This window comes from Budorcas taxicolor, chromosome 16 (assembly GCF_023091745.1).
Source record: "Budorcas taxicolor isolate Tak-1 chromosome 16, Takin1.1, whole genome shotgun sequence".
Classification (NCBI taxonomy): Eukaryota; Metazoa; Chordata; class Mammalia; order Artiodactyla; family Bovidae; genus Budorcas; species Budorcas taxicolor.
In genome coordinates, this window is record NC_068925.1 from 25,278,211 (window position 1) to 25,285,416 (window position 7,206).

Consider the following 7,206-nt stretch of genomic DNA (forward strand, 5'->3'; position numbering starts at 1 on the left):
CTAAGATCCTACAAGCTGTTTGAATAAAACAAATTGAAGCAAAAATCAATTGGTGCCTTTTAATGAATCAACAAGTAAGAAGGAAGTCCAAAATACAGCATTAACAATGTAAAGAACATGGGGGCCATTGGTATGGATTTTCTGTGTGTTTGTTAGCTTTGTGTTTATCTTATTTTTCCAGACAAGGTAAGAGTTAGAGATGCTGGTGAGAAATTGCCACATTCTCTAAAAGCCCACGGAGATTCTGTCTGTCAACTGCTTTTCCTCTCTTCCTACCTCCTAGCCAAGCTTCAGAGGAAACTCTTTTCATGTGAACTGGAAAAGATGAATTTCAAGCTTCATTGAGAGCTTGAAAACCTTAAATCCTCCATGAAAAAAACCTGCATCTCCAGAATCTTTCATCCCAAAGAATTAGAAAGCTTTTTTCTTGGGCTGTGGAATGGTTGCATTATTAACTATCATAACTTAAGTTACTGAATAGAAGGATGTAATAAATCTGAAGGTATTTGTTCTGGTTTGTGACTAAGCAAAATTGTATAATATTAAATCAGATGTTGTTATAAACATATGAAATGGCACGTTTTTTCCCAGCTTGGGGCATTGTGGCATGAAGCTTCTGGGAACCTCAAAAAAAAAAATGTTTTTACATTCTTGCATACCGAGTCTGGTTTCTGCTTGGTTTTCTTCTTTCTGAGCATGAATGCTAAATAAAAGTGCTTCTGTTTAGATCTTTGTGTTTTCCCAGCAAGTTAGCAAGGCTGACTAATGATGTTCTTGCTCCTTTGCAGGCTGTTCTATGGGGTAGAAGGAAAGGCCTGGGATGTATGTACGTGTGTGTGTTTGTGTGTCCGTGTGTGTCTATTAAATGGAAGGGATGAATGGCATCCTACTACCCTGGCATGTCTGGGTTGGAGGGAATCTTAGACACAAGCTAGTTCACCAGCCTCCTCATGACCCTGGAGAGAGCGGCACAATTGCCTCTGGGAAGTGGTTATGTTGGCCTTGAGCTTCTACCTCAAAGTGGTGGTAATGCTGCTGTGTGGTGCACAAAATGATGAGAAAAAAACTACAAAGAAATCATGACATACAGAGTGCCAAAGAGCAATTATAGTTTTTCTTGTTTTGGCACTTAGTGGTAATTTTTATTTCCTTAGTTTTCAGGTGTATTATTTTTCATAATGGGAGAAAAGAAATTGATATTCAAAACATAACTATAGCCTTGAAAACGTTTGAGTATTTAACAATCACCTTTAAGAAAGATGATTTGGTATTTTGATAGCATTCTACAAATTGCTTAGAGCCACATTGTCCAACATGGTAGCCATTAGCCATGTGGGGTTCCTGAAATATGGCTGGTCCCCCCAGAGATGTACAATATGTGAGAGATACACACCCAATTTCAAATACATAGTGCAAATAAAAGAGTGCAAGATAGAAGAGCAATCATTTTTATAATGATGATGCATTGAAATGATAACAGTTTGGAAATATTGGATTAAATTAATTATTTTTAAAAATTTATTTTATTGAAGCATAGCTATTTTATAACGTGTTAATTTCTGCTGTATAGCAAAGTGATTCAGTTATACATGTATATATATACATATATAATCTTTTTCATATGCTAAATGGTTTATTATGGTTATTACAGGATATTGAGTGGCATTTCCTATTCTATACAGTAGGACCTATTGTTTATCCATCTGTATATAATAGTTTGCGTCTGCTAATTCCAAGCTCACAAGCCATCCTTCCCCACCCTCTCCCTTTGGCAACCACAAGTCTGTTCTCTATGTCTGTGAGTCTGTTTGTGTTTCATAGATACATTCTTCTGTGTCATATTTTAGATTCCACATATAAGTGATATCATATGATATTAGTCTTTCTCTTTCTAACTTACTTAGTATGATCATCTCTAGGTTCATCCATGTTTCTGCAAACAGAAGCAACCTAAATGTCCATCAACAGATGAACGGATTAAGAAGATGTAGGGGCTCAGAGGATAAAGCATCTGCCTGCAATGCAAGAGACCCAGGTTCGATCCCTGAGTTGGGAAGATCCCCTGGAGAAGGAAATGGCAACCCAGTATTCTTGCCTGGAGAATCCCATGGACAGAGGAGCCTGGCGGGCTACAATCCATGGGGTCGCAAAGAGTTGGACATGACTGAGTGACTTCACTTTCACTTCACTACAATGGAATACTACTCATCCATAAAAATGGATTAGCTATTAATAAATTAGTAAAATTATTTTCACTTTTTTTTTTTTTTACCTTTTTGGCATGACTATCAGAAAATTTAAAATGACATATGTGGGTCTTGTATGAAGAGAGATTAGCATTCTTTTTGACAAGAGTCGGGGAGGGCCTGGACAACACACATATAGTTAAGACATTGCTACCTATTTGGTAACATCTGAACATGGTTTTGAGAAAGGAGAGCGATAGCTTAATGAGTGTGAGGTGTCCTTTTAGGATGATACAAAGGTTCTGGATCCAGGTAGTGGTGATGGCTGCATAATATTGTGAATGTACTAAATATCACTAATGGTAAATTTTATGTCATGTGTGTTTTATCACACACACACACACACAATTACATATGTGGGTTATATTATCCTTCTGTTTTCACATGTTTAAAGTAAAGAGGTAGGGGGTATGGCTTTGCTTAAAATAGTGTCTCTAGAAATATAGAGGTCTTCCCTGGTGACTTGGTGGTAAAGAATCCACTTGCCAATGCCAGGGACATGGGTTTAATCCCTGGGTTGGGAAGATCCCCAGGAGAAGGAAATGGCAACCAGCTATGGTTATCTTGCCTGGGAAATCCCACGGATAAGGGAGCCTGGTGGGCTACAGTCAATGGGGTTGCAAAGAGTCAGAAATGACTTAGTGACTGAACAACAAGAAAAAGGAAAAAGTGGAAAGAGGCAAGGATGGACTGAAGGTGGCTGAGAGACTTTAGAACTCTTTTCTCTCTCCCTTTGGTGAAAACGTTAACACATTTCATGAAGCCCCTGGAGGCCTCGGCTTCACGCAGTCCCTATCTCTTTGCAACGCCTTCGTCTAACTTGTCTTATTCCACTTTTCCTCCACACTTGGCATGCTGCCCATTGCAGGGTTTCTCACTAAAGATAACTCCTTCCCTAAAATTCCTCACAGTTATGTGGTGTTAAGGAATTAGGGATCTTGACAGTTGAAAATAGAATACTCAGACCAGGCTCCACAACCCTCCGGCCTCCCAAATACTGTTGACTGAGAAAACTGAAAGTCTTATCTCTGCATCTCTGGAATCCAGCTTCTTCAGTGTACACCTCAGGAGACAAAATGGATCTGTGGTGTCAGGAGTCAGGACAGTGGTCCTGGGGGCTGGAAGTGAGAGGAGGTGGCAGTGCCCCTGTTGGGGCATCGCGAAGGGCTTGTGAGTGTGGCCAACATTCTGATCTGGGTGCTCCTTCCTTCAGTAAGTCCATGTGGTGAAACCATTGAATTGGCGACCCCATGTGCATTCCTCATCAATACCAAGCTTAAAAACAAACCACCCTGGGAGGTGGATACTTCGCTGAGTGTTGAGCGACCAGCCCTGGAATGAGTGAACGCGGGGTGGCTGGCGCGTACCCACTTCCGGTGGGACCTGGATTGACAAGGCCAGTCCAGGAGGAAGAGGTGGAGACTTTCGGAGGCCCCGCCCCAAGACCCTCCGCCTGTGAGCTTTGTGAGTGAGCGACTCACCTCAGACAATTCGCCTTTGTAGCTTCTCTCCTGTCTCTGCGTTTGGGGGCCCCACATACTTGAAGGTCAGGGAGGGAGGGGTGTGAGCATGAGTGACTTAGCAAGAGGCGGGCTCAGCCACTGGTGTAGGACCCCTCAGGACAGTCACATTCTTGGGAGAGATTGGAATTCTTCCCCTGCTGTAAATAGACCCCCGTGAGGGGAGGGGGAACTGCCCCGGAGCCAGCAGGCTCTGCAGTTATCACCTACGGAAATCCTGTGTGGTGGTAAATACAGCCTCAGCAAAGCCTGGAGAAGAGATTACAGAGGGGGGAGCCAAGGGGGGCCGCTGAGGAGGCTGCCCTGGGAGGTTATTAACCAGATAGGGGCGGGAAACCAGAGGCCGGGGGATTTGGGTTGGAGGAACACAGGAGGAAATGAGGGAGGAAAAATAAACAACTGAGATTAGCAAACTCACTTGCTTCCTCCCCTCCACCCTTTTGTTTTGTGCCTGGATGAGGTCGCCCCTGAGATCTCCTCTGCTGCAGACAACGCCTGGAGGCTGATTTTGTAAACGGGGCCTGAGGCCTGGCTCCTGCCTCCTTCCCCCATAGCCAATTTCTCGCAGTGACATTGCCCCCCAAAACCAGCCTGCGGCAGGATTCCTACAAGCACCCGCCCCCGGACCCCCCGCCTCCCTTTCCCCACCTGTACAAGTGCAAAGTGCCCAAGGAGATGTGTCCAGCTGTCCTTGTCAAGGGAACTGGTTCAGGGGAGGTTCATGACAATGTTGTTGACCCTCAAAGAGGTTTTCCTTTCTTTGGATCACAACCAGAAATGATCAGATGTGGCCTTACACTGAAGTGCTAATGTTCAGGTACGCCAGCCTGCTGGAAGTCAACTGGTTCTCTTGGAAAAACTTCAGCCTCATAAGACAGGCGAGAGGGAACTGGAAGGTGGCCAGGAAAACCGCCTGTCCAGACCTCAGCTGTGGCTGTGCTGGTTAGGTGACCCAGGGCCAGGCTTCCTAACCTTTGTGGGTCTTCACTGAAACAGCCGTAAAATAGGAATGAGTATGCTAATGCACCATCCATCATATGATACTACTGAGGCCTCATGTATACCCGAGGATCTGATAGCAGATGTGTAAAAGTACTTTGTAAACTGCAGAGCACCTCCCTGGGAACTTTCTGGCAGGGGTTATCAGAGTGGTGTGCTAGGGTGTGTGGGCAGAAAATTATTACAGAGAATGCACTGAACTCCAGTTTGCAAATGTTTTACTTTTACGTTAGAGCATCTTTAAGGAAAATCAATATCCTGATAAAATTAGCTAACCCTCAATGCTTGTTACTTAAGAGAAAAGCTGCTTGAGACTTTCCTGGCAATCCAGTGGTTAAGAGTCTATGCTTCCACTGTAGTGGCCGTGGGTTCCATCCCTGGTCTTGGAACTAAGATCCAAAATCCTGTGGGGCCATGGCCAATAAATAAATAAATGAGAGAAGCACCTCAATAGAAAACCAAGTCCTTGGGATGGCATTTTGGTGTCACATCTGAAATCACTTTGTTCTCAGTCCACCCCTGGGGCCTTTCTCTCCTGCTCAGACACATGTCTGCACCAGGGAGCAGATTCCCACCCTCAACTCACCTCTTGCACAGCAGTCAATGCCTTTATAAGTTCTTTCTTTTTTAAAAAAATTAATTTTTATTGGAGTATGGTTGCTTTCAATGTGTTAGTTTCTGCTGCACAGCAAAATGCCTCAGCTATACGTAGCCATTCTTTCTGCATTGCTTGTTTGGGCCCAGTACAATGAGTTCCTTGTCTGTGAGGCCTGTCTCTCTAAGCAGTTTGAAAATGTGAAGTGCCAGGTAGTTATCTAGAGAGAGGGCAGGCTAGGAGCAGCTTATTGAAAGCTTTTCTCCTGCTTAGCTGCCCACTGAATAGGCTCCCTAAAGATGATGAGGCGTTAGAGGCCGGGGAGAGGTGTTTTTTTTTTAAATTTGGGCCACTAAATATTTTTTTAATTGGAGGATAATTGCTATACAGTGTTGCTTCTGCCATACAACAACGTGAGTCAGTCATAAGTCTACATATGTCCCCTCCCTCTTGAACCTCCCTTCCACCTCCCACCCCATCCCACCCCTCTAGGTTGTCACAGACCACTGGGTTGAGCTTCCTGTGTTATACAGTAACTTCCCACTAGCTATCTATTTTACATATGATAATGTATATGTTTCAAGGCTACTCTCTCAATTCATCCCACCCTCTCCAAAAGGCTGCTTTCTATGTTTGTGTCTCTATTCTTACCCTGCAAATAGGTTCATCAATACAGTTTTTCTAGATTCCATCAGTTCAGTTCAGTCGCTCAGTTGTATCCGACTCTTTGCGACCCCATGAATTGCAGCACGCCAGGCCTCCCTGTCCATTACCAACTCCCGGAGTTCACTTAAACTCATGTCCATCGAGTTGGTGATGCCATCCAGCCATCTCATCCTCTGTCATCCCCTTCTCCTCCTGCCCCCAATCCCTCCCAGCATCAGAATCTTTTCCAATGAGTCAACTCTTCGGATGAGGTGGCCAAAGTACTGGAGTTTCAGCTTTAGCATCAGTCCTTCCAAAGAAATCCCAGGGCTGATCTCCTTCAGAATGGACTGGTTGGATCTGCTTGCAGTCCAAGGGACTCTCAAGAGTCTTCTCCAACACCACAGTTCAAAAGCATCAATTCTTCAGCGCTCAGCCTTCTTCACAGTCCAACTCTCACATCCATACATGACCACAGGAAAAACCATAGCCTTCACTAGACGGACCTTAGTCGGCAAAGTAATGTCTCTGCTTTTGAATATGCTATCTAGGTTGGTCATAACTTTTCTTCCAAGGAGTAAGCGTCTTTTAATTTCATGGCTGCAGTCACCATCTGCAGTGATTTTGGAGCCCCCCAAAATAAAGTCTGACATTGTTTCCACTGTTTCCCCATATATATGCGTAAATATATGATATTTGTTTTTCTCTTTGTGACTTACTTCACTCTGTAAAAACAGGCTCCAGGTTCATCCACCTCACTAGCTGCTGCTGCTGCTGCTAAGTCGCTTCAGTTGTGTCCGACTCTGTGCGACTCTGTAGACGACAGCCTACCAGGCTCCTCCATCCTCTAGAACTGACTCAAATTCATTCCTTTTATGGGTGATTAATATTTCGTTGTATATATGTACCAGAATTTCTTTATTCAGTCATCTGTCAAAGGACACCTAGGTTGCATCTATGTTTTGACTACTGTAAATAGTGCTGCAATAAACATTGAGGTACATGTGTCTTTCTGTATTCTGGTTCCCTCAGGGTATATGCCCAGCAGTGGGACTGCTGGCCCATGTGGTAGTTTTAGTCTTAGTTTTTTACTGTTCTCAATAGTGGTTGTGTCAATTTACTGATGTGGACCATTTTAAAGTCTTTATTGAAGTTTTTACAATATTGCTTTTTTTTTTTTTTCTTAATGTCCTGGTTTATT

At 43.7% G+C, this 7,206-nt stretch overlaps 1 pseudogene; it reads left to right on the forward strand.

Moving 5' to 3' along the window:
- Positions 1–2,315: 2,315 nt before the first annotated feature.
- On the forward strand, positions 2,316–2,430 carry LOC128061905 (uncharacterized; annotated as a pseudogene).
- The last annotated feature ends 4,776 nt before the right edge of the window (positions 2,431–7,206 follow it).